Genomic DNA, 22158 nt, shown 5'->3' with positions numbered 1-22158 from the left:
CGGGGTGTGCAGGAGGCAGCTGATCACTGATTCTCTCTCATCATGATGTTTCTGTCTCTCGCCCTTCCTCTCTGAAATCAATTTTTAAAATATGTTTTTAAAAAAAGGTGGGAGTCTGCAGTCGGGCTAGCCCCATTTCCAGATCTCAGCAGCCACGTGCTGCCACGCAGCCCAGCTGGTGAGCACAGAGCCGACCCATCCCCACATGCTGCCAGGCAGGCTGACCTTGGAGAGCGAAGGAGAGGGGCCGGCTGTTGGGCATGGCGGCTGCCTTATTCACCTGCGCCCAGAAATGGCGCCACACCACCTGCCACCTTTGCGAGGAGGCCCAGGAGGAGGCCCAGGCGGGGCATTGGCGTCTCCCACGCCTCTTTCACCCTGGGTGGTCTCCCTGGGTGGTTTCCTCCGTGTCCGATGCAGGGGACCCTGGGTCTGTCTTCACAGGGCTCTGGATGAGGCAGTGTCCCGCCAGCCACTGCCCAGCTCTGCCCCGTGTGCCCTCAGGCGAGTCAGTCTCCTGCAAGCCCCACTCCGCTTTGGTGCAGTGGGCCAACAGGATGCTCACCTCTGTGCTGCTTTGAAGACCAGCAGATACTCCACAGGGGAGCTTCCGGAACACCAGGAGCCTGGTGAGTGGGTAAATGAATGGAGAGCGCTGTCATCTGGCTTTGTCCTAGGGGCCTTGGGGACCTCGGGACACCTGCCACTCACACCAGTCTGCTGCTCGTCTGTGAGCGCCGCTGCCATTAGGAGGGTGACTATGGAGGTGATTCATGGCAGCACCTGCCACACACCTCCCCTCCCTCACTGGCCTGGAGCATCACCTAAAGGAGCCAGCCTCAGGACAGGCCACAATCCCACCCCACCCCCTGCTGTTTTGCCCCTCCCCCGCCGCCTGCGCGTGGCCCAGGGCTCTGGCTGCCCTGACCCTCCTCTCCCCACTCCCTGCCTCGGGCAGGCGGGCAGGGAGGAGAGGAGGGCACTGCCTGCCCCTCACACGGCTGCTCAGGCTGTCTGCTGGAGGCCAAGTGGCTCTTTTGTTTCCAGAAAAGTGCCTGGATGGGGGCAGCTTGAGACCCTCAGGGTCCCCACCTCCCTCAGCTGGGCCCATGGACCTGGGAGCAGAGCCCGACTGGCTCCCCTCGGTGTCCCCATCTCAGGCTCCCAACCACTCAGTTTCCCCAAAGTGAGGCCCACCTGGCTCGAGGCCTGCCCCGCCCCCCCCCTCCCCACTGCTGCTCCAGGAGGCACCTGGGCCCCCGCTGCCCTCCATGCTCTCCTGGCCTGGCGTGGGGAGTGGGTGAGCCACAGAGAACACCCCCTGCACCCCGTGTCCCAAGGCTGTGGAGCCTGGCAGGGGTGTCATGGGGCATCAGGCACAGGGAGCCTGCTCTGAGACGCACAGGAAGTGAGAGGTTTGTGACATCGCTTTCTGGAATAACAGGGCCTCTGGCTGCACTCTGGTCAGAACAAACAGTGAAACTAACTCCCCTCACCCCATCCCTGTGGGCCTTGTGCCAGCCCTCAGGGAGCTGGGCCCACCTATTCCTGCAGTCCCTGACTGTATCCTAGGGGACTCCAGAGGAGAAGAGGGCATGTCCCGCTCACAGATGTGGGGGGCGGGGGGCGAGCAGTTGGCTGTGTAAGGACATGCCCATTACATTGTTCAGGGGTGAACCCCGGATGGGGGTGCCTGACAATGGCTAGTGCATGGACTTCGGGGCTTGCACGCTCACAGGCCCCTGGTTGCAGGCCTGGTGGAGTGTGGCAGCTCGTCAGCCTGGCTCCCTGTCCAAGGTGACCTGTGGGCATCATTACTCAGGGCTGGCTTGGGAGTCTCCAGAGACCTGGGCGGCTCTGTCACCACCCGAGCCAGTCCCTGATTCTTGGCAAAAGGGCAAAGCCAGGGGGCACCCGGTGGGACCCTGGGTAGGGCCCAGCCAGCTGGAGGCCAAGTGCAGGGAGGAGGTGCAGGCTCCACTGCCCGGCCGGAGCCCTGGGAATCACCTGGGTCTCCCCAGGGCGCCCCTGGGAAACGGGCTTCATGGCCTGAGAGGCCGTGCTGGGCTTTGGTTCCGGAGAGGGCTGGGCTAAAAATAGCAGGGGGACGGCAGGGCAGGGTCAGCCGGCGGGGGGGGGCAGCCTGGGCCCCGCACAGCCTGTCAATGGCACCGGCACACCCACCCCGTTCCCGGTGGCCGGCCAGCCGCGGCCCAGCTGACAGGCTATTTTTTCCCTGCTTGACTAAATATGGTCAGGGCGCACAGCCCGAGGGGGCCACTTGGCCAGCTGCGTGTTTGGGATGCTTGGCCGGGTATATAAGGACTGCAAAGGTGAGGCCAGCTCCTGATAGGAGGGGGCCCCACACCCACTGGGGTCTGGGGACAGGCCTCCCTGCTCTCCCCTCCCCTGCCTGCCTGCGGTGTGAGCCTGCACACCAGGGAGTCCCCTTTTGTTCCAGCCTGACCTCTACCTTGCACTGACCCCAGCTGGGGGTGCAGGAGGGTCCCCCAGCCCCAGCCCAGGGCCGGGAGGGGCTCAAGGTGTGCGGGATGCAAGGTCGCTTCTCTTTAACTCTGCGTCGCCCGCCACTCCCGCGCCTCTCTCCTCCCTCTCTCCTCCCTCTCTCCTCTCCCTCTCCTCTCTCAAGATCTCCCTCCCCGCTAAGTCTGCGCTGGTGCAGGAGGGCTGGGGGAAGGGCAGGGGTGCGGAGAGGGGTGCCTGGTGTCTTCTTTCTCTCTGCCTCCCCCACCCCCAAGTGCAACGCGTCGGGAGCTCCGGCCTCCCCCACCCCTGCATTCGCGATTGGCTCCGGGAGAAGGTGGATGGCGCTGCCGCGGCTGCAGCATCGTACCCGGGGGCCGCGACCCTGCGCCCGCCGCCGGCGACGCCAGCCCGGCCGGGGGGCTCCGCGGTGAGTCCCGCTCCGCCCGTCCTGCCGCCCCCGCAAACTTGCCGACGCCCGCGGTGAGGGTGTGCCCGGCGAGGTGGGAGCCGCGGTGCCGGCCGCGTGGCTCGGCGGTGCCGGTGCCTCGGAGTTTTCTTTGGCTCGAGGCAGCGTCCGCATTTGGAAAACTGCAGCGCCAGCAGCCAGCAGGCAGGGAGGGCGCGTCCAACGGGGATGCGCGAACTTTGACAGGCCGGCGCCCGGCACGGAAGCGGCAGCCTCCGGACCTGGTGGGCGGTCGGGGTCGGGGCGCCGGGCGGGGGCGGGGGCGGGGGCGGGGGCGGGCGCGGTTAACCTGCCCCGGAACAAAGCACCGCCCAGAAGGAAATGGCTAAACTTACCTGGAACTTGAGCGCTGAGCGGAGATGCTGGGCGGGGGCCTGGGCAGTGCGGCCGGGCTGCCCCAGGCTGGGACTCGGCGCTTTGGCGGCTGGCGCCCTCCGCGGGGGTCAGGCGGCCCCTGTGCTGGGCTGCGGCTCCGCGCCGGGAGACTGGTCCTGAGGGGAGCAGCCGGAGGTCTCTGCAGGGGTCTTCTGTCCGGTGGCCCTTCCATGAGTGGGGTCGGCGCTCTTCCGCACCCCCGTGCGAGGCCGGGCACAGCCCAGGCCGGGGGCTGGGGGCTGGGGTGGCGCCGGCAGGAGCCAGCTCGCTGCCTGGGGGCCTGGGCGGTGGCGTGGGCTCCTCTCCTGTCGAGAGGGGAAACTTTATGAAGTAGCTGAGGTTCCTTTGTGAGCAGGTGGAAGCTCTCGGGGGCTCTTGTTGGACCTGGGGTGACTCTCTTACCCTTTGAGGGCCCCGACTTTCCCCTGACCTCCAGACCCCATCCCTCTGGGCTCCTGGGAGAGGGGGGCGAGGGAGGGTCAGGGGCCCGAGCAGTGGCTGCGTCTCCAGCCGCTGGGTCTCCTTTGTCGGGGGCGGCCAGGAGATTTAGCCCAGACTCCCTTCATGATGGAGGTCCTGGGGGCACATTCCAGGGATGAGAAGTGGAGGTGTCAGTCGCCCTTTCCTCCTGGTGATGAACGGCGGTATCCACATGGGTCTTCTGCCCAGTGGTCCTCCCATGAGCGGGGTCGGCGCTCTCCCGCACCCCCAGGCCAAGCCCCAACCCCGCCACACCCGCCCGGCACCGCCCAGGCCAGGGGCTTGAGAAGAGCTGCGGGTGACCCCAGCGTCCCCTCCTCTCTGGGGCCATCCTGCAGGGCGGCCGGCTGTGCGGTGGGAGGGCAGGCACCACAGGACCGGGGCCCGGCTGGGGGCCCGCTGGTGTCTGTTCTGGGCTCCCCCTCTCCCAGCGAGCGGCTCCCCTGCTCGCTCCCTCTGCAGGACCCCGCCCGGAGTGACACCCTCCTCCAGTCAGCCTCCCCTGGCAGTGCGAGGCCTGTCCACGCTCCCACAGCCCGAGCTTCCTCTCCCCTCCCAGCGCCCGCACAGCCAGGTGCTCCCTTCCTGCAGCGGCCTGACCGTCCACCGCACACCCCTGGCTTTGGGGCGGCGGTAGAAATTCGGAAGAGGGGCCATCGCAGGGAAATTTGGAAATGCAAGGGAGGAAGTATCGATACAATTAAGTATTCAAATGAGTTTAGTTTGCTGCTTGCTAAGTTTGCTTAAACCCTCTTTAGCCGGCTCTTCAGCAGCCTGTGAACGTGGGAAGTTCACTAGCAGGAAGGCGGCCTGTGTTTGCCTGTAAACTGGCATCGATCAGGCCTGGTGGGGGCTGGGCGCAGGCCACCAGGAGCCAGGTGAGGGCCACGTTCTGGGTTCCCCGTGAGCCGCCTGCCTGTGCCAGCTGCCTTTCAGGGGCTGTGGCAGGGGTGGTGACGCCAGGAGTGGAGACAGGGTGAGGGGAGGAAGAGGAGGCATGGTGGGAGAGGAGCCATCCAGTCCCTTGCTGGGCTGGGCCTCTGCTTTGTGTCCAGGCTCAGGCACCAAGGGGGCCCACCAAGGCCCAGGGTGCCTCCAGCAGCTCCCAGCCGCCCTCTGGGGACTTGGCTCCACCTGCGACTGCCTTCCTCCTGCTGTGCTTCAAAGACAGAGCACCAAACCCTGCCCTTGGGTGCCCATTCCTGGAGTCACACCACCAGGGACCTGCCTGGAGGTGCCAGCTGCCCAGGTAAGGCCTAGCCATTGCTCTGGTCTCCTGTGCCATCTCCTGTCTGGGCCAGCCTGTCCTCCAACTGCTCAGGACCAGGGTCCCCTCTGCACTTGGCAGGGATGAGGGCACCCAAATGGAGAGGGAGCGTGTTGGCTGAGGCTGGACCCTCTCGGGGGATGACACCTCCCTCCTCTGGGGCGAGGGTGGGAGTTGGCAGCCTGGTCCTTTCTGGTTCCCCTGATGCACAACTACGTGACTGTTGGGGTGACGGAAGGGATGCTCAAGACTTTCTGGGGTTCGTGGTCTGCTTCTGCCTTCCTGACTCTGTGCATGTGTGTATGTGAGAGAAATTGAAAGCGGCAGAGAGCGAGAGGGAGGGAGGGAAGGGGGGAGAGGGGCTGAGGTCAGAGGGCAGCGGCCGCACAGGCCCTGGGACGATCAGAGCCGAGGGAGGGGTGTGCTGGCTCCGAGCCCCAGGAGGGCTCCAGGGTGTGGACAGGCAGAAATCCAGGCCCGTGCGCCCTCTCCTCCACCGTGGGGCCGCCCACACCACTGCTGAGCACGCTGAACTGCCTGCCTGGGAGACATACTTCTTTATATGCCCATATGACCTGGGAAGCTATGGAATGTAAAGAAGTATGTATTTCAGGTCGGGGACTCGGTCGCCGGAATAAGGGGCAGGCCACACCCGTGGGACCTCCTGCAGGGCCTCCGGGGGCACCGACGGGTGCGGCCGGGCAGCGGGCTGCCTGGGCGCGGTGCCGCCTGCCCCCCGCCGTATTGTTCTGTCACTTTGCCTGTGTCAGCAGGTGGACGTGTTCGTCACACATTAAATATTCAGCGTGCTGACTGCGGCAGAGAGGAGGCAGCCCGTGGCAGTTGTGGGGTCCATGCAGGGACATGGGGGCCGAGGGTTGTGTGGCGCACCTTAGCTTTGGGACATGGGGTGGTGTGGTGAGGCTCTGGGGGTGTCACTTCTTGACACCCTAAAAGGGGCCAGTAGCCAGCAGAATGGGCTATCTGTGTGATGGGGACAGAAAACTGCTCAGAGGTACAAGGGAAGCAGCCTGTTCCCCAAAGGGGTCAGCTGGACCAGGAGGGAAGCAGGGGGACCGGGCAGCAGCGTGTGCAGGCGGAGGTGCAGGGCGTGTGGCTGGACCCCTGGGGCCTGCGAGGGCGCAGCCCCCAGGCAGGTCAGAGGCAGCTGCAGCCCCAGGTCCCGCCCGCTCCAGTATCTGAGGGCACAAAACGAAGGTCTGAGCCTGATCCATGGGGGACCCTGCCTTGTCCCACGCCCCACCCCCACCCCCACCCCAGCTGGGCCACTACTTTTCTCATTTCTACCGACTCAGCTCGGAGTGCGTTTGCCTGAAGGCCGGCGGGAAGGCCGGCGTGGCCGCCTCGTGCAGGTGGTGTGTGACCCAGGGCCCGCGCCTGCTTCGCTGCCACCAGGTCCCGGACAGGAAAGGGGTTGGGTGCTGTGCTGTGGACCCCCGGGGGACGGTGATGCGCAGGAGAGGAGGGCAGAGGCTGCGTCGGGTGTGCATGGCCGGTCCCCACAGCCTGTCCTGTGGGAGCGAAGAGCAGAGGCTTCCGGGCAGCCTGCGGGGCGGCGGCGGGAGGGTCGCCGGGGCCAGGCTCTGGCGCTCCGGTGGAGGCATCGGCAGCCCAGGGCACGTGCTCCCCCGGCTGGGGCTGTTTGCCAACGTGAGTGCATTCTCTGCCGCTGCCGCCCAGGGCCCACGCAGGTGGCCGGCCGCTCCACACCCTGACCTTCGGTAGGAATTCTCGGGTGGGGTGGGGCAGGGAGGGACAGGTGAGCCCCCTCCTCCAGCGGCTGGGTGTGGGGCAGCCAGGTCCCCTGGCCGCCTAGGTCCTCCCAAGGTGCCTGGGACCAGGACACGAGGGTGGCTCCCACCGCCCAGGGAGGGGACTGCAGCTGCGGCCGAGGAGGACTTGGTGGTCTGGGCCCTTTCCGACCTTCAGGTCTCTCACCTCCGGCTCCAGTGCCACCAGTGTGGCCAGTGGGCCTGCCCTTGGCCCTGCCTTTCTTCTGGCCGTGCACGCCGTGGCACAGGCCTGCAGGGGTCAGCCCCAGCACCCCAAGGAGGTCACCGCTGCCCTGCTGGCTTCCTGCTCCGGACACAGGCGGGGAAGCAGCCGGTGGTGGTCACCGCGGCCGGCGCAGAGAGGCCGCCTTCTGGCTGCCCCTCCGCACATGAGGGCTTTATGGCAGGATGTGGTGTTTAATGAAAGCATTAGTGTTTGGAATTAGGTTTGACTGAGCAGGAAAACTTGAGTTTGCAGGGAGAGAGCTATGGCTGTAAACCACCTCTCGTCTCTTGATCTGCCAAAGCCACCACGGGCACAGTCCGTCGCCTCCCGGGGGAAGCCAGAGCCGCAGAGCCGCCCTGCGTGCCCCGGTCCGAGGCCTGCTGCTCCCACCACACTGACTGGATGGCAATTTCTGTACTGAAGCTCCAGCTCTGGCTGCTCAGGGGGAGGAGCAGGGGGCCGGGCAAGTGTGTTGTGTTTGGGCCTTTCCTTTCGGAGGAGGGGAGAGGTGGGCTTTTCCAGGATGGCAGACACCCCGAACCTGCTCCCCGGGGGCTGGGGACTCGCAGGGGAAGGGAGCCTGAGGTGTGGCCTGCTGGGATCCAAGCGGAACCCAGGGGCTTGCCCACCAACCCGGGGACCCAGGTTGGTTTTTGTGCCGCTGTGGTTGGGCGAGGCGGCGGTACCCCACTCTCTGAGCTCTGGGAGCAGGCGGCACCACGGGGAGCCTGCGGGTGGAACAGTCCAGAATGTTTGCCGGCAGGTTCCGCTGGAGGAGCGGCAGCGCTGAGGATGGTGGCGCTCACCCTTCCTGGGGCCAGGCTGCTCCAGCGTCCTGTGCCACGGCCTGTGCCACGGCCTGTGCCACGGCGTGCTCTGGATGAAAGGCACCTGAAGGGGGAAGGTGGAGCCATGAGCGAGGGTCAGCGGGAGGGCAGCCGTGGTGCTGGGTGTGCGAGTATGTCGACGGCGAGGTCTCTCTTATCTCTGTATCACCCCCTTCCGAAGTGGGGTGCCTGTGACCCCAATTATTGCACAGGGGCTTCAAAGGGGGGCTGGTGGGAGGGGGGCATTTGTGATCTTTTAAAACCGTCAACCTCGCCTGAAAAATGCTGTATTGAAGAACTAACTGCTGAGTGTGATTGCATTGACCGCGGGACGATGTCCGAGCTGCCCCAGCACCATCAGGGGAACATCGCTTACATTGCAAACATACCCCCCAAGTGCCCGAAGTGAAAAATGTGGGAACCCAAGTCATCCTTAGGGCCAGGGTAAGGCCAGGAAGTTGGGGTGGGGAGGGGTTTGCCAGGCAGGAAAGGAGGGTGGGCTGGTGGCATAGCTTTAGTTGCAGCCACTTTGCCGGAAGGGGCACCAGGCCCTCAGTCTGAAGACGGTGTGCTGACTCAGCCTCCAGTGGCCACGCGGCTCTGCTCCTGCCCTGAGGTCCACTGGCCTCCAGGTTGGCCAGGCCTGGGGACAGTGTGGCCTGGAGGCTCCAGGACGGGAGCAGGTGGCTTCCTGAGGGGCCCCTTCCCTGTTCACGGTCCTTGGCCCTCCGGCAGCCAGCCTCCCGGGGGGAAGAGGCGGGGACTCGGGAAGGGGAGGCCGCAGCACAGCCTCGGCACTCCCGGTGCTCCACTGTCTGTCTGCTGCCCCGTGTCCCGCTCAGGGCTGCACCTGGCTGCCCTGAAGGCCCAGGACCGGGCCGGGCAGAGCTGTCCCCTGGCCTGTGCCTCTGGGTCCCCCGGGGACTGCCGTAGTGCTCTGAGTTGCAAGCGGCTTTGACCTCAGAAAGGCCGGGCTGCTGAGCGAGCGGGGAGGGGCTGCGGCCACGGCGGCGGCGAGCAGGGAGGCTGCTGCAGAGGTGCTGCCCGGGCCCTGCAGTGCAGGTGCAGCCACAGGCACATGCAGGGCTGCCTGTCTCAAGGGCAAGGACAGGAGGGCCACCTCTACAGCCTGGCAGCTGCTCCGTGGGCAGCGGCATGGCCAGGGCTCCCGCTCCCTGGAGCGTTTGCCAGTCGGGCCAGTGCACCCCGGTTCTTAGAGGCCTCACCGAGTCTCAGGTCAGGTCTGCTAGTCCTGCGCCGGGGCATCTAGCTGCGTAGGCTTGATAGCGAGGGCCGGGGACCCTGGGCACAGCGGTCAGAGCAGAAGAAAGAAGGCCTCGCCGCACAGGGGCTGGCTGTCCCCATCCAGGGGCGTGTGCCCTCTAAGGACCTGGTGGTTGGGAGTCTGGGGTCCCCCACCAGTGACGATGCTGGGGTCAGAGTATATGTGTGCACCTGAGTGTGTCCAGTGTGCGGAGGACAGCTGAGGGACGAGAGGGACAGGGACCCAGAGTATTTTTACACAGCAGGGAGGAGAGAAGGCAGCTGCCCTGGAACCTGTCACGGGGAGGAAGGTCGGTGGGGACTTGGTGAGGTTGAAGGACACCCAGGACAGATGCATGGAGTCGGGCCCCTGTCCCCTGGCAGGCCTGCATGCTGTTGGTCATGCCCACATATGGCGACCGACTGCTTGTCTCTCCAGCCACCGCTGCCGTGGCTGGTATAAATAGTCCACATTCCCAGCTGTCGGAGAGCTGAACTCAGATGACTCTGGGCCGGGGGAGGCACCCCTCCCACCTCCAAAGTGCTCTCGATCCGAACCGGAGTGGTGAGGCCAGGCCGGTGAGGCTTTGAGCCTGTACCCCTCACTGCCCCCTTGGCAGGTGTTAGACCCGGAGACCTATTGTCCATTTCAAGGTCCTTTGTCCACCCAGGAGTGAAGAGCGCCAGGACCCCACCCTGTGCTGGGGCGGTGTGTGCTCCCACCCCTGGGTGCTGCAGCAGGGGGAGACGGTCCCCCAGAAGCCTCTCGGACGTGGCCAGCCCAGGGGAGCGTGCTTTTCCTCCACCTTTAACCCAAGGAGCGAATCTCTAGTGTGGAGTTTCAAACGACCCACGGGACCTGTGAGCCGATGAGCTTGCCACCTCGCAGAAGGGAATGAGAGGGCCCGAAGCCCAGGGTGCCAGGCCCGGACCGAGAGGCAGGGAGCTGCATTGCCCAGACCTCCAGACCGCAGACCTCGCTGAGGGGGAGCAGACGGCTCTTGAGGGACAGCTATGCACATGCTGTGTGTGCAGCTCAGGCCTGCCACGGCGGCCCGGCCCGGCGGCGCGGGGGCCTGGCGGCTGCGGGGCCCTTCTCTGCAGGTGAACAGGGTGCCAAGTGGTTTTTCTTGTCTTTGAACACGTGGGTCACTAGGCTGCACCCCTCTCCTGACCTCAGGGCTCTCTGATCTGGGTCTCGGCCAAACAGATTTCTTTCCTCAAATGATGCCACTTTTGCCAGCCCTATCTTGGAGATAAGACACAGAAATCTATCCTGCCATTTTTGCAAAGAAAGCAAAACAATTGTGGGCCCCCTCCCGCCCCTCCCCGCCCTCGTCTTTGCTCTTTGGGTCTGTGTGAGGCAGAATTTATCTCTAGGAGGGGCTCCATCAATTTGCCCTGCTCTGCTGTTGACAAGTTTATTAAAAACCCCCACAAGTCTGTATTAAAGTTTTATCAGTGCTGAGAAATAATAGTTTTTTTGACAGAAAAGTCAAGGAGCTGGGCTGAGTGGGTCCTGCTCAGCATCTGGCTGGGTCAGCGTTGGGGAAAAATAAGAAACAGCCTGGTTTTGGGGGTCTCCCTTGAGACCCCCTGTCCGGCCTCAGCAGCCCCTGAGCAGAACTGGGGAAGCTCCTTCCACCCGGCCCTGGCTGGGGCCGCTCCTGCTCTAGGGGCTAACTGCAATTCTTTGCTATTTATTTTAATAATTAACCAAAATCTGGAACTAAAACTATATTTGGTGGTGAATCTGAGCGCTATAGGAAATGCTGCTGCTGGAGAAATATTGGGTTATTGATGTTTAAATTCTAAAAGCTTGGTAGTAAGAAAAAATTAACTTAAAAAGCACCAATAGGAGTTGGTGACACCCTCCTGGACGGGGAAGGAACCTGCCACGGGGTGGGAGCTGCCCGGCGGGTGGGCATATGAATGGGGCTGAGGGGGGCGAGGGAGGTCTCAGCCTGGCCTTGGTCTTGGGCCCACGTCTGTGATGGCTGGTGCGGGTGCAGCAGCACCCCGCCGTGAGGCTTCCCAGGGCACGTCTTCGGCTGCAGGCGTGCCTGGCTGGTGGCTGTCCTTGCACAGAAGTTGGAGCCGTACTGTCACTCAGGATGCTGGCGGCAGAGCCCACTGTGCTGGGGTCAGGGACACTTTCCCCTGGGGGCAGTGGTCGTGTGTGACTTCTGCCCTAAATGGATTAGGGTTAGGGTTAGGATTCCCTGAGGAAGGGAAGGTGTCAGGGGTCCATCGCTGAGCTGCGGTGGTGCATGAAATGGCAATCACTGGAGGTCGCCTGGGGCTGGCGCTCCCACCTGGGAAACTGAGGCTCAGAGAGGCCAAGGAAGCCCCCAGACCCCTCAGCTAGGTGGCTGGTGCTGCAGGGCCCAAGGTCACCTGCTGCTCCACCGAAGGTCAGACCTGGGACAGTGAGGGTGAAGGACCGGTGTGGCTCGGGTCACCTGCTGAGTTTAGAGCCTGCTCACTGCACCCACATTCTGGTGCTAGGGCTTATCCAATGCAGGGCCCAGGGGTCAGCCTGCCACCGCCCCGCCGGGGCCTCTGGGGGAGAGGCGGCCACGGCGGGGCCCAGCCTCCCGCAGGCGGGGCGGCGCGTCCGGGAGATGGTGTCGAGCTCCAGCTTTCTCTGTGTCGCTGTTCTCTCCAGTTAGAACTAATTGGACATACCGTGCGTTTTCATAGCCTCTAATTTTCTATCGATTTTAACTGGCTGCTGGTGTTTTCGGCAGTGAGTCCCACGTCTGGTATCGGTTGCTGCTTAAAAATGCTGAGTGCACTTCCCATGTGGGATGATTCCATCAGCAGATGTTTTAAAACCTAGTTAATTGTTTGGTTTATAAAATGCACAAACTCTGTGAGCTGCAGCTCCCCTCTCTGCGAGCCGAGTGAAGGAAGCGGGGGAGGGGTGTTTCCCGGAAACCATGCCTGGCTCCCGGTGCGGCCACGGCCAGGAGCAGGCCGCCCTGGGCAAGCTCACTTCCTGCCAGACGCCGCTCCGTACATGCAGACTTGTGGCAGGGCTGCAGGCCACGGCGATGGCTTGGCGTGGCCCGCCTGCTTTCTGTGGGGTGCCCTGGGGTCAGTGGCCTGGGAGCAGCTGCCGCAGTCCCTGGGGTTAGAGCGGGGTTTGGATCGGGGGCTGAGGACGCTCCTGGCTTTTGAGACACAGGGCCAGACGGGAGCCTTGGGGCTGTGGGACAGCAGCATCTTCGTCTCTTTCAGAGAGAAAAGAAAAAAACACTTGAAAGGAAGTTGGGAGCCGCCACTGGTGGGTGAGCCCAGGACGCCAGGGACAGAGAAGTACCCGCCAGACAGAGTAGAAAGACGGCCGCGTTTGGGGCGACCGCGTCAGAGCAGCAGGGACAGGTGCCCAGGGCGGGGGCACCACCCGCCCGGGCTCCTCTGCGGACACAGCTCTGGGTGCCCTTCAGGCCGTGATTGACATGTGGTCACTCGTTCAGCAAAGAACTGCTGGGAGCTCCCCTGGACCAGGGCTCGGGTGAGGGGAGCAGGAGGCTGGACTCCACTGCCCCTGGGAGGGGGCTGGCCGACAGTGGACTGTGCCCTGGGGCGGTGCAGGTGACGCCCCCTGATTGGCACGGCATGGCATGGGGTTGTGGGAGACAGCGCCCTAAGTGTGCAGACCCCTGCCTGGCACGAGGGAGCTCAGTGGGAGCTCCGCCACGGTGCGTCCGCCATCGCCTGAGGCTGCCTGTCCACACGCCACATCTGTGGGGCTTGGGGGTGAAACAACCTGTGTTCGCCGTGCTCCTTGGTGATGCCAACCCTCCGGGTCCTCCCAGAGACCCCCTGGCCCTGAGCGCCAGCCCTGGCTGTCAGTCCGCCTCCTTTTGGTTCGGTGCCCAAATGGCCTTGAGCAGGGGGACAGGAATGTCCGCGGGTGTGTCGGGAGAGGCCCAGTAAGAGGTCTTGATGCAGAAGCAAAGTCTGTCCTGAGGTGGTGACGCGGAATCGAAGAGCAGGGCGGGCGGGGGCCGGGGCCTGCGGTGCTGGGTGCGGGCTCCGTGCCCGAGGCTGGAGTTGCGAAGGGCGGTGTCCCCGGGCAGCGGCCGCGCTCTTCCTCCCCCACATGGCGGTGAGGTTCCATGTGTGTGGCAGTATCCACCGTGGTGACAGAAGCCGCCCAGGGGTGCCGGGCGGCCTGCTCGGGGAGCCTGGGGTCTGTCTCCCACCTCTCTGCTTCCCAAGTCAAAATGAGAGAGATGTTTGCAGAGCTGGGTCCAGCCAGCCCTCTGTCCTCCAGCAGCCGCCTGGATGTGAGGCTGGGAGGGTCCAGCCCACCTGGACTCCCGGTGGACTTCGGGAGCTGATGTTGAGGTGAAAGGCCAAGGCCACCACAGCGGGGTCCCCATGGCACAGACCCACTCTGCGGCTCGAGGGAGGCCAGGAGTGGGGAACCTGGGGGCTGAAGGGTGGACACGGTGCTGCGCCCTCATCTCGGCCGCAGGAGCGTCTGTCCCCACAGCATCAGGAGGAGACAGAGAAGGGGATGTAGAGAAGGGCAGTGGAGGCGACCCCTCAGGGCTTGCCGGCGACCTCGCTGAGCAGGCCTGTGTGTGCTCAGAGGTAGGACCTCCCACACAGGACGGTGGGTCCCCACCTGCTGGGGCTGTTGTCCCCGGTCATCACTCCTGATGAATGGGGTGTTGGCAGGAAAACTAATTTTCTAAAACACAACTTGTTCTTTCTGAGCCAGTGAGGGTGACCGAGCAAACGCAGCCGCGGCGGCCCCGTGCTGTCACAGTGACGCAGGCCGTCACGGTCGCTGTAGGGTTGGGAGCAGGGCCCTCCTGCTTCACTTCTCACAGCCACGCCGGAGCGTGTCAGAGCCTGCACGCCCGCTGGGCGGGGCTCCGGGCAGCCAGGACCCAGGCGGGCCGATCCTGCCCCAGCTCCAGCTGAGGGTGTGCCCGCCCTGGGGTGCATGTGTCTGAATGTGAGTGGGTATGAATGGCATGAGAAGATGAATTTGTGTCTGTGTGTGTCTCTGTGTGTCTGTGTGTACATGCATATCTGTGTATGCACGTGTCTGTGTGTGTCTTTATGTGTACTAGGTGTACCGGTTAATAATAGCGGATTTTGTAATCAAAGAAAACATGATGATTTCAAGAGAAACATCAGAAGTGCTTTATTCAAAGTAATGTCCATCGCTAGCTACACATTTCCCCATCTTTCAGATAATTTGCGGATACCGTCCCAATAGAACTTTTCTTGTTTTGAGGCAAACCATTCAGAGACCCAATTTTCTACTTCTTCACATGTTTTGAAGTGCTGCTCAGAAAGTGTGTGTGCCATCGATCTGAACAAGTGGTAATCTGAAGGAGCAAGGGTGAGTTAATATTCCCAGGCAAGATCTTTTAACATGTCTTTAACTGGTTTTGAAGTGTGTGATGGTGCGTCATCATGAAGCAAAATTATTTTGCTGTGTCTTCTGGAACATTCTGGTCATTTCACGATCAAAGTATGGTTCAAATTGATTATTTGTTGTCGGTAGTGATCAGTATTAGTGGTTTCACCTGGTTTTAGAAGCTCATAATACACCACACCTTCCTGATCCCACCAATCGCAGAGCACTGTCTTCTTTCTGAAGCGATTTGGCCTTGCAGTCGATGTTGATGGTTGACCTGGATCAGCCCATGATTTGGTGCGTTTGGGATTCTCAAAATAAATCCACTTTTCATCGCCAGTCACAGTTCGATGCAAAAAAGACTTTCGTTCGTGCCATTGAAGCAACATTTTATTGATGACTTTTCGGTTTTCCATTTGTCTTTCGTTCAGTTGATGTGGCACCCATTTTCCTTCCTTTAAAATCTTTCCCATTGCTTGTAAACGATCGGAAATTGTTTGCTGAGCAACGTTTAATCTTTCTGCAAGTTGTTTTTGAGTTTGACACGCATCTTCATCCAATAATGCTTGTAATTGTTGGTCTTCAAACTTTTTTGGTTGACCTGGACGTTCTTTGTCTTTCACATCGAAATCATCACTTTTAAAGCATTTAAACCAGCGTTCACAGGTATCTTGAGATGGAGCATGTTCACCATAAGCTTCCCGAAGTATTCAGCAACACTTTTCTTCAAAATAAAGTAATGAATTAAAACTTCCCACAAGTGCTCTTTTTTTGGCACAAAATTCCACATTTTTAAGTGTAAAAATATCTATGATGTTAATACCTTCAGCAAATTTGACATATGAAGTTTTGAAGCTTGTTGTCAATACAACAAAATAGCATACATATCAAATTGCATATATATCAACATATGTGTAACTCCATCTATTGAAAAAAATCCACATTATTAACCAGTACACCTAGTATGTCTGTGTATCTGTGTATATATGTATGTCTGTGTGTGCACATGTGTCTCTGTGTGCACATGTCTGTGTGTGTCTTTATGTGTATGACTGTGTGTATGTGTGTGTGTGTGTGTGTGTGTGTGTGTGTCTGTGTCTGTGCACCTGTGTCTGGGTGTGTGTTCCTAGTGTATAACCCTCACACCCTATCCTGGGCACCCCTCTCACGCTCAGTCCCCATAGCATTCAAGGGGCCCCTTAGTCAGGTGGCTCGCAGGGCGGCTGGGCACAGGGCCGGGGTGCCTGGCGAGGCCCCGTCTCACCCTCATCGCACCAGGAGGCAGCTTCTTGTGGACGTCACTGTTTCCCATGAATCCGGGAGCCAAATGCTTTGCTAAAGCTGGTAAAATGGAACCAAATCAACTGTTCAATGGATTTGGTCCCCTTCAACCAGCTGTAGCTGCGCATTGATCGCGCCGACGCCCGGCTGGAGGTCCCAGCAGCCACATGGAGGCCACACGGAAGCCACGCGGAGGCCCAGCAGGGCCTGGTCAGCTCCAAGTAAGCGACCCCAACCCCACCAAGGCCAGTGATTGTAGGACCAGGACACCCATTTGCCCCCTCTGAGTGTGGGCCCCTCGGAGATGCCCTCCCCGTGCCCGGAGAGGTGGTGGCAGAGCGGTGGCTGTCCCATCCGGAGTCCTCATCAGGCTGCTCAGGAAATAAACATTCGTCTCACACCAGAGTGTTACTGACAGTGTGTCCTGAAGTCTGCACCCTGCCCACCCCCAAGGGGCAGGCACCCCCAGCTGACGCCCTAGGGGCCCTTGGGTGGTGGCTGGTGACGCTTGGGCAGGTGGCCTGCATGCCCCGATGCCACTTTGGTCACCCAGGGTCTAGGATGGCCGGCAGGCGGGGCTCCCAGGGTGGAGGGGAGAAGAAAGCAGGGCCGGGCTTCCCCGGCATCTGCCCAGCACCCCGGCGAGGCCAGGGCGGTGTCTGAGGGAGCAGCGCCACAGGGAAAACAGGCCCCGTAGAGGGCAGGTGGCGTCTCGCTCTCAGCTTTGTGGTGCTGGGCTTTGGGGGGACCCCTGTGAAGTTCCTCTGAACAGGACCCCTCACCCTGGCTTCTCAGGGGGCTCCAGGGAAGGCCACTCTGCCCCGCATGGCCAGAGGGGGCACCAGCCAGCGCTGTGGTCAGCTGAGGGCTGTGAGACAGCTGCAGGCACGGGCGGGCGTTTACCTGTGAGCCGGGCCCCCTAACACATGTCCCCTTCCTGGCGAGGCCCCATCTCACCCTCGTCCTGGGCAGAACGTGGCACCAGGGCCAGGATGGCCTACAGTGGGGGGCCTGAGGCCCCGGTGGGCTCATGGGTTCCCAATAGACAGGAGGTTCGACGCCGACCAGGAGTGAACCCCAACTCCCTCCCGGAGTGGCAGGGACAGAGTGCCTCAGGTCTGGGACTGTGGCTGGCACACCTTCTCCCTGCTGCAAGTGCCCCCAGCACTGAGAGGGAAAATACGCCAGAGGCCCACCACGGGGTCGTCAGTCCTGCGGGACCTGGGCCTGTCCCAGAGGGAGGCTTAAGGAACTTCTCCAAATGGAGAGCTGTGGGGGGGGGGGGGGGAGGGCGCCCAGCCTCCGCCTCGTTCTCGTTCTCGTTCTCGTTCTCACAGTAGCTCAGTCTGCTGTGAGATGGGGCAGCTGCCTGAGCCTGGGGCCCAGCCCCGCTTTGTCCTTGGGGAAGGAGCACCCCTGCCCTCTCTGGTCTGTGCCCAAGAAGCTGATCAGGCCCTAGCCGGTGTGGCTCAGTGGATAGAGCACTGGCCTGCGGACCGAAGGGTCCCAGGTTCTATTCCTGTCAGGGGCATGTACCTTGGTTGCAGGCTCCTTCCTGGCCTGGACCCTGGTTGGGGCACGTGCAGGAGGCAACCAATCGATGTGTTTCTCTCACATCAATAGTTCTCTCTGCCTTTCCCTCTCTCTCTGAAAATCAATGGAAAAATATTCTCCGATGAAGTTTTTGTTTTTGTTTGTTTTTTTTTTTGGGTGAAGATTTAAAAAAAAAGAAGCTGATCAGGTAGCTTTTCAGTTGATTAGACACAGTTCATACCTGTCTCCAGTGGTGACCGCTGTCACAAGACTGTGTGGCCGGGACCAGGGTCCGTTCTGGCTGGGAACCCACGCATCTACTCAGGAGGCCTCAAAAGTGGCAGTGGCCTTCAGATATGAGCCGGTGGTTCAAGTCAGGGCAGGACACTGGCCGAGGACCAGGACACCTGCCCCTCAGTCCCAGCCTGGCCCTTCCTTCCTGTCCATGCCTGTGCTTCAGATTCTGACCAGTGTGGACAGTGGCAGTGGCCGGGTGGCTGAAAGGGGACCCTACCCCAGCAGGCAGGGTCTCAGCATCCCACAATGCTTAATTAAGGCAGGCAGGGGGAGGGTCACCCCGGATGCAGCCCAGCCTCTGCCATGCTGCCTGGGTACCCAAGGCCCAGGGCCTTCCTTGCGCCTGGCCTCACTTCTCCCTCGTAAATGAAAGGATGTCCCGACCGGAGACCATTCCCACTTCCATTCACGCCGGGGACATCCCTCCTGAATGGCTGGAAAGGACCCTGTGGCCGGCGGTTCCTGCCCGCCCCCTGGGGCCTTCGTTGGGTCGCCGCGAGGACCACGGCACAAGCCCTGGGCCACTTTGGATTCAGTGAATGAAAACAGAAGCTCAGACTGTGCCCGGCAGGCGGCAGGCGGCCTGGCTGGCAGAAAGCCACCGGGAGCCGCAGGCTGGGGGCCCAGTAGGACTCCCTGCGGACACTGCACTTGAATTCCATAAAATGATCACGGGTCCCAAAATATTACTCTTCCTTTGACTTTCCTTCCAAACCTTCACAAACGTAGAAGCCATTCTCGGCTCTGGGGCGTCATCAAACAGCCCGCGGGGATCCAGCCCTGAGCAGGTGTGCGGCCCCTCCCCTAGGGCCAGACTGAGTGGGTGAGGGAGCCGCAGAGGCCCTGTGCTGTCAGCTGCGTAGTGGACACTCGGCCAATGACAGGGTAGACCTCCAGGAAGCCCCTCCCGACCATGGCCCAGCTCCAGCCTCCACAGGGCCAGGACAGCCCCTCGAGGGTCCTTCAGAGGTGAGGTGGGGCTGGCCACTCCGGGGGATGAAGCCTCGCAGGGCGGCCCGAGGACCAGGCTCACCCACAAACAACAGGTTTTCCTGGGAGGAGGTTTCACAGTAGCCCCATCCCCAGGAAACGGTTCCCACCCAGGCCCCCCTTCCAGGGCCCCATTCTCCTGATGGCAGGAGTGAGGCTGAGCTCCCTCAGGGCCTGGCAGCTTCCTTCCCATCAGGTGGGGGAGGGGGACTCTGGCCAGCTCAGAGGAAAAGGGGGGCCCAGTGAGGAGTCCAGGTCCATCCCCCGGCCCTCCTCCGCCCCCCTCACTCAAGAGACACACCAGAGACACGAGGCGCACCGAGGTCCGCCGTGGTGGCAGGGCTGGGGGCGGCCAAGCTGGTGTCCATGTCAAAAATGGGCAGCAAGAACGCCTGCCCTTTGTCACAAGCTGAGTGACGTGTGCGGCCCCTGCTCAGTTCTGCCAGGGAAGCGCTGCTTGCAGGGCTGCCTGTGAGCAGGTCGCACAGCCCCTCAGAGTTGTTTTAATTCCTGAAACCAAAAACGAGGGAACTTGCTCCCAAGGAGACGGCTTCTTGTGTCCTTACTTGCTTATGCCACTTGGGCCTCCGATGTCCCTCTCTGGCCTGAAGTGGATAGACTGGAACCTGAGGGCCGGAGTGAGCTCATGGGGAGGGGGGTGGGACCTCCACCCACCCCCTGCCGTCCACCCCAGTCGCTGCAGGCTGGACACCGTCCGCACCCACTGTCCCACTGGGAGGCCAGGACCATGGGGAAGACGGGCCAGAGAGCCTGCGTGGGGCACCTCCCTCCTGCTCTGATGTGCAGCCCGCCGTGCAGCCATCACCAGTGGCAGCTGGGAGCGGTCGGCTTTGGGGAGCCCTGGGACGCACACCCAGTTTCCCCTGGTGATCTGAGTCCTGAGGCCCCGGGAGCACGGTTCTCTCACTACCAAGAAAGTGTGGTCTCTTGAGCACGCCTTGCTTCTGCCTGCTGGAGGCTCCCCTCGCTGCCCCCCAAGTCCCTCCTCAATAACTCCAGCCTTCTGGCCACTCTCGGCGAAGGTCAGGCCTGCAGTTAACTTGGCAGCTTCTAGTCAATCCCGTCTGTCATGATAACCACACAGAGACAGCAGCTGCACGTGTGGATCATGTGTGTCGCTGCCAGGCTTGGGAAGAGGCTGCTCACGGGCTGCACAGGCTGAGTAGGCCCGGGGCGGGAAGGCTGCGGCCTCTCTCGGGACTGGCTAGTAGTTTGCCGAAGGACCCTGGACCCTGGGTTCCTGCCTTGCCTTCTGTTCCTGCACAAAGCGTTGGATAAAACAGAGTAGCAAAAACTCGGAGGCAGAATGAGGTTCAGAACCCGCCTCCCGGACAGCTCCCCCGGATGGCGGTGCAGGGAGGCACCCTAAGGAGGCGGGTGGAGGAACCCTGAGCCCACTGGGCTCAGGAGCAGAGCCTCTGACGAACCCTCCGGCTGGAAGATGAGGGCTGTTAGTGGGAGTTTCCACAAGTTAATTAAATGCTTGGCTCATGGTTCCCAGCACAACTTGGACCGAGGGTGCTAGCACAGAGACTCCGTGTAGTTGGGGACCCCCTGGTCTGCACACAAGCCTGGCAAGTTCCCAGTACACCCTCCACAGATCTGAGCTTTGGCACATGGATTATTCACGAGGCGCTGTATTAATTGTATTGATATATTAATAATTAATAATGACACGCTCATGCCCGTCGTTGCAGCCAGTCTGCTGGCTCACGTCCTCCTGTGATGCCCTCCCTGGAATGAGGAGCATGCAGCTCCAAGGGGCCGGCAGCCTGCAGTGGGGAGCAGTGAGCAAGTTGCTGAAGCGGGGTGCAGGGAAGAAGACAAATGGCACAGTGACACGGGTCATCCTGCAGGTGTGTCCACAGGAAGTCCAGTGTTAGCCAGGGGCTGCAAAGACCGTTTGCACAGGTGTCCAGACTCAGCTGTGAGCTCGGCGCTGTCACCGCAGGCCTGGGAGCCGGGGGCCTCCGGCCAGCGCCTCTCCTCTGGCTACAAGGCCGTGAGCAGGTCTCTCCCACACTAGGCTCCGTTTGACCATCTGCAGACCAAACACACCAGTCCCCTCACCGTGCAGGGGGCCCAGACACGGCAGGCGGGGAGGCACCTGGCAAAGGCAGGGACTTAACTCCAGCCGTGGCAGCCCCTGAGGGCTCTGCCTCCTTGGACAGCCCTGGGATAAATTCTAGAAGTCGCTGGGTTCTGCAGCATCATTGCCCTCCCAGCTGGGGATGGGGGTGGGAGTCCAGGCTTGTTGTAAAAGTAAAGGTCTGGCAGTTAGTGTTGGGAGCACATGCTGGTAGCCCCACTGGAAACATCCAGGGAGCCCAGGCCAGTGCCAGGAGCCTCCTCACCCCGCCCTGTGGTCACACAGATCACGGTTTCGCCCCATCTTACAGGGTGGGCAAGTTAGGTGCCTCCCCTGAGGTCACTATTGTCCATGGCATGGCCAAGCTGGGCTTCTAACACACACGGAAGATTCCAGAATCAGAGCGCACAGGCCTTCCAGCCCCCTGGCCCGGCCCTTCCTGTGGTCCCAGCTCAGCTCCCCCTCCCCCTCCCGCTCTTTCCGTCCTTTCTGCTCTCTGTCTCTCTGCTCTCTCGCTCCCCCTCCTTGTGCAGTGAAGCTCCCAGGATGGTTTGGGGGCCGATGTGCAGCCTGCTCTGGTGAGGCCTGTTCAGGCACCCCCACAGTCCACATAGGGATGCTCTGTGCTCACGTCCTCGACCTTGAGAGCTGGCTCCTCTGGGACAGCGTAACTCAGACCAGAATTGGGCACCTGAACAGAAGCCACGGAACTTGCTTTTATTCACTTTTGCCAGTTTCCTCAGAATGGGGCCGCTCCCCGCACAGAGTGTGCCCTTGGGGCAGTCAGCGAGAGTGCTATGGGGACAGCGGGGGCTCCGTCAGAGAATGGCTTCTCCCAGGAGGCTGGCTCTGAGCTCAGCCAGGAGATGGGGGTGCGGGCGCTGCCAAGGCAAGGCCCGTGAGAGTGCGGGTGCGTCCCTGAGCGGCTGCCTCAAGCCTGGAGCTGTGCTGGCAGTGCAGGGACTGCGGGACTGGCTGGCAAGACCCCGCGTTGGCGGCACCTCCCATGGGGCCCAACCACCACGTGGGGAAAAGGGGGCATGAGTGGGCGGGTTTGCTGCAGGACAGAGAGGTGGGGGAGCTGTCAGGGTCCTGAGAGGCACAGAGGTGGTGTGAGGGGCTGAGGGCGGTGCCCCTGCAGCCTGGCACCCAGGGCTGTGGGTGACCTTGAGCAAGTGGCAACGTGTCCTTTAACTTCAGTTTCCTCGTCTTCCAAATGGGCTACCCATGCCCGCTCATGGGTTGCCCAGCAGTCAAAGGAAGGTCAGGTGGTCAGCTGGGTGGGCTGGCAGGGAAGCCCAGACCCTGGGTGGCCCCTGGACCCAGAGGCCTGTGGGTGCCCACAGGGGAGCAGACCCACCTTGTCAGGTCCCG

At 61.8% G+C, this 22158-nt stretch overlaps 2 non-coding genes across 2 annotated transcripts; both read left to right on the top strand.

Moving 5' to 3' along the window:
* The first annotated feature begins 5613 nt into the window (after positions 1–5613).
* On the top strand, positions 5614–5693 carry MIR1-2 (microRNA mir-1-2). The gene has a single exon (NR_129261.2). It is a non-coding gene; the product is annotated as a microRNA mir-1-2 (primary transcript).
* Positions 5694–15902: 10209 nt separating this feature from the next.
* Positions 15903–15983, top strand: MIR133-1 (microRNA mir-133-1). Its single transcript, NR_129113.2, has one exon. It is a non-coding gene; the product is annotated as a microRNA mir-133-1 (primary transcript).
* Positions 15984–22158: the final 6175 nt, after the last annotated feature.

Source organism: Eptesicus fuscus, chromosome 12, assembly GCF_027574615.1.
Source record: "Eptesicus fuscus isolate TK198812 chromosome 12, DD_ASM_mEF_20220401, whole genome shotgun sequence".
Taxonomy (NCBI): Eukaryota; Metazoa; Chordata; class Mammalia; order Chiroptera; family Vespertilionidae; genus Eptesicus; species Eptesicus fuscus.
This window is presented reverse-complemented; position numbering and strand designations above follow the sequence as displayed.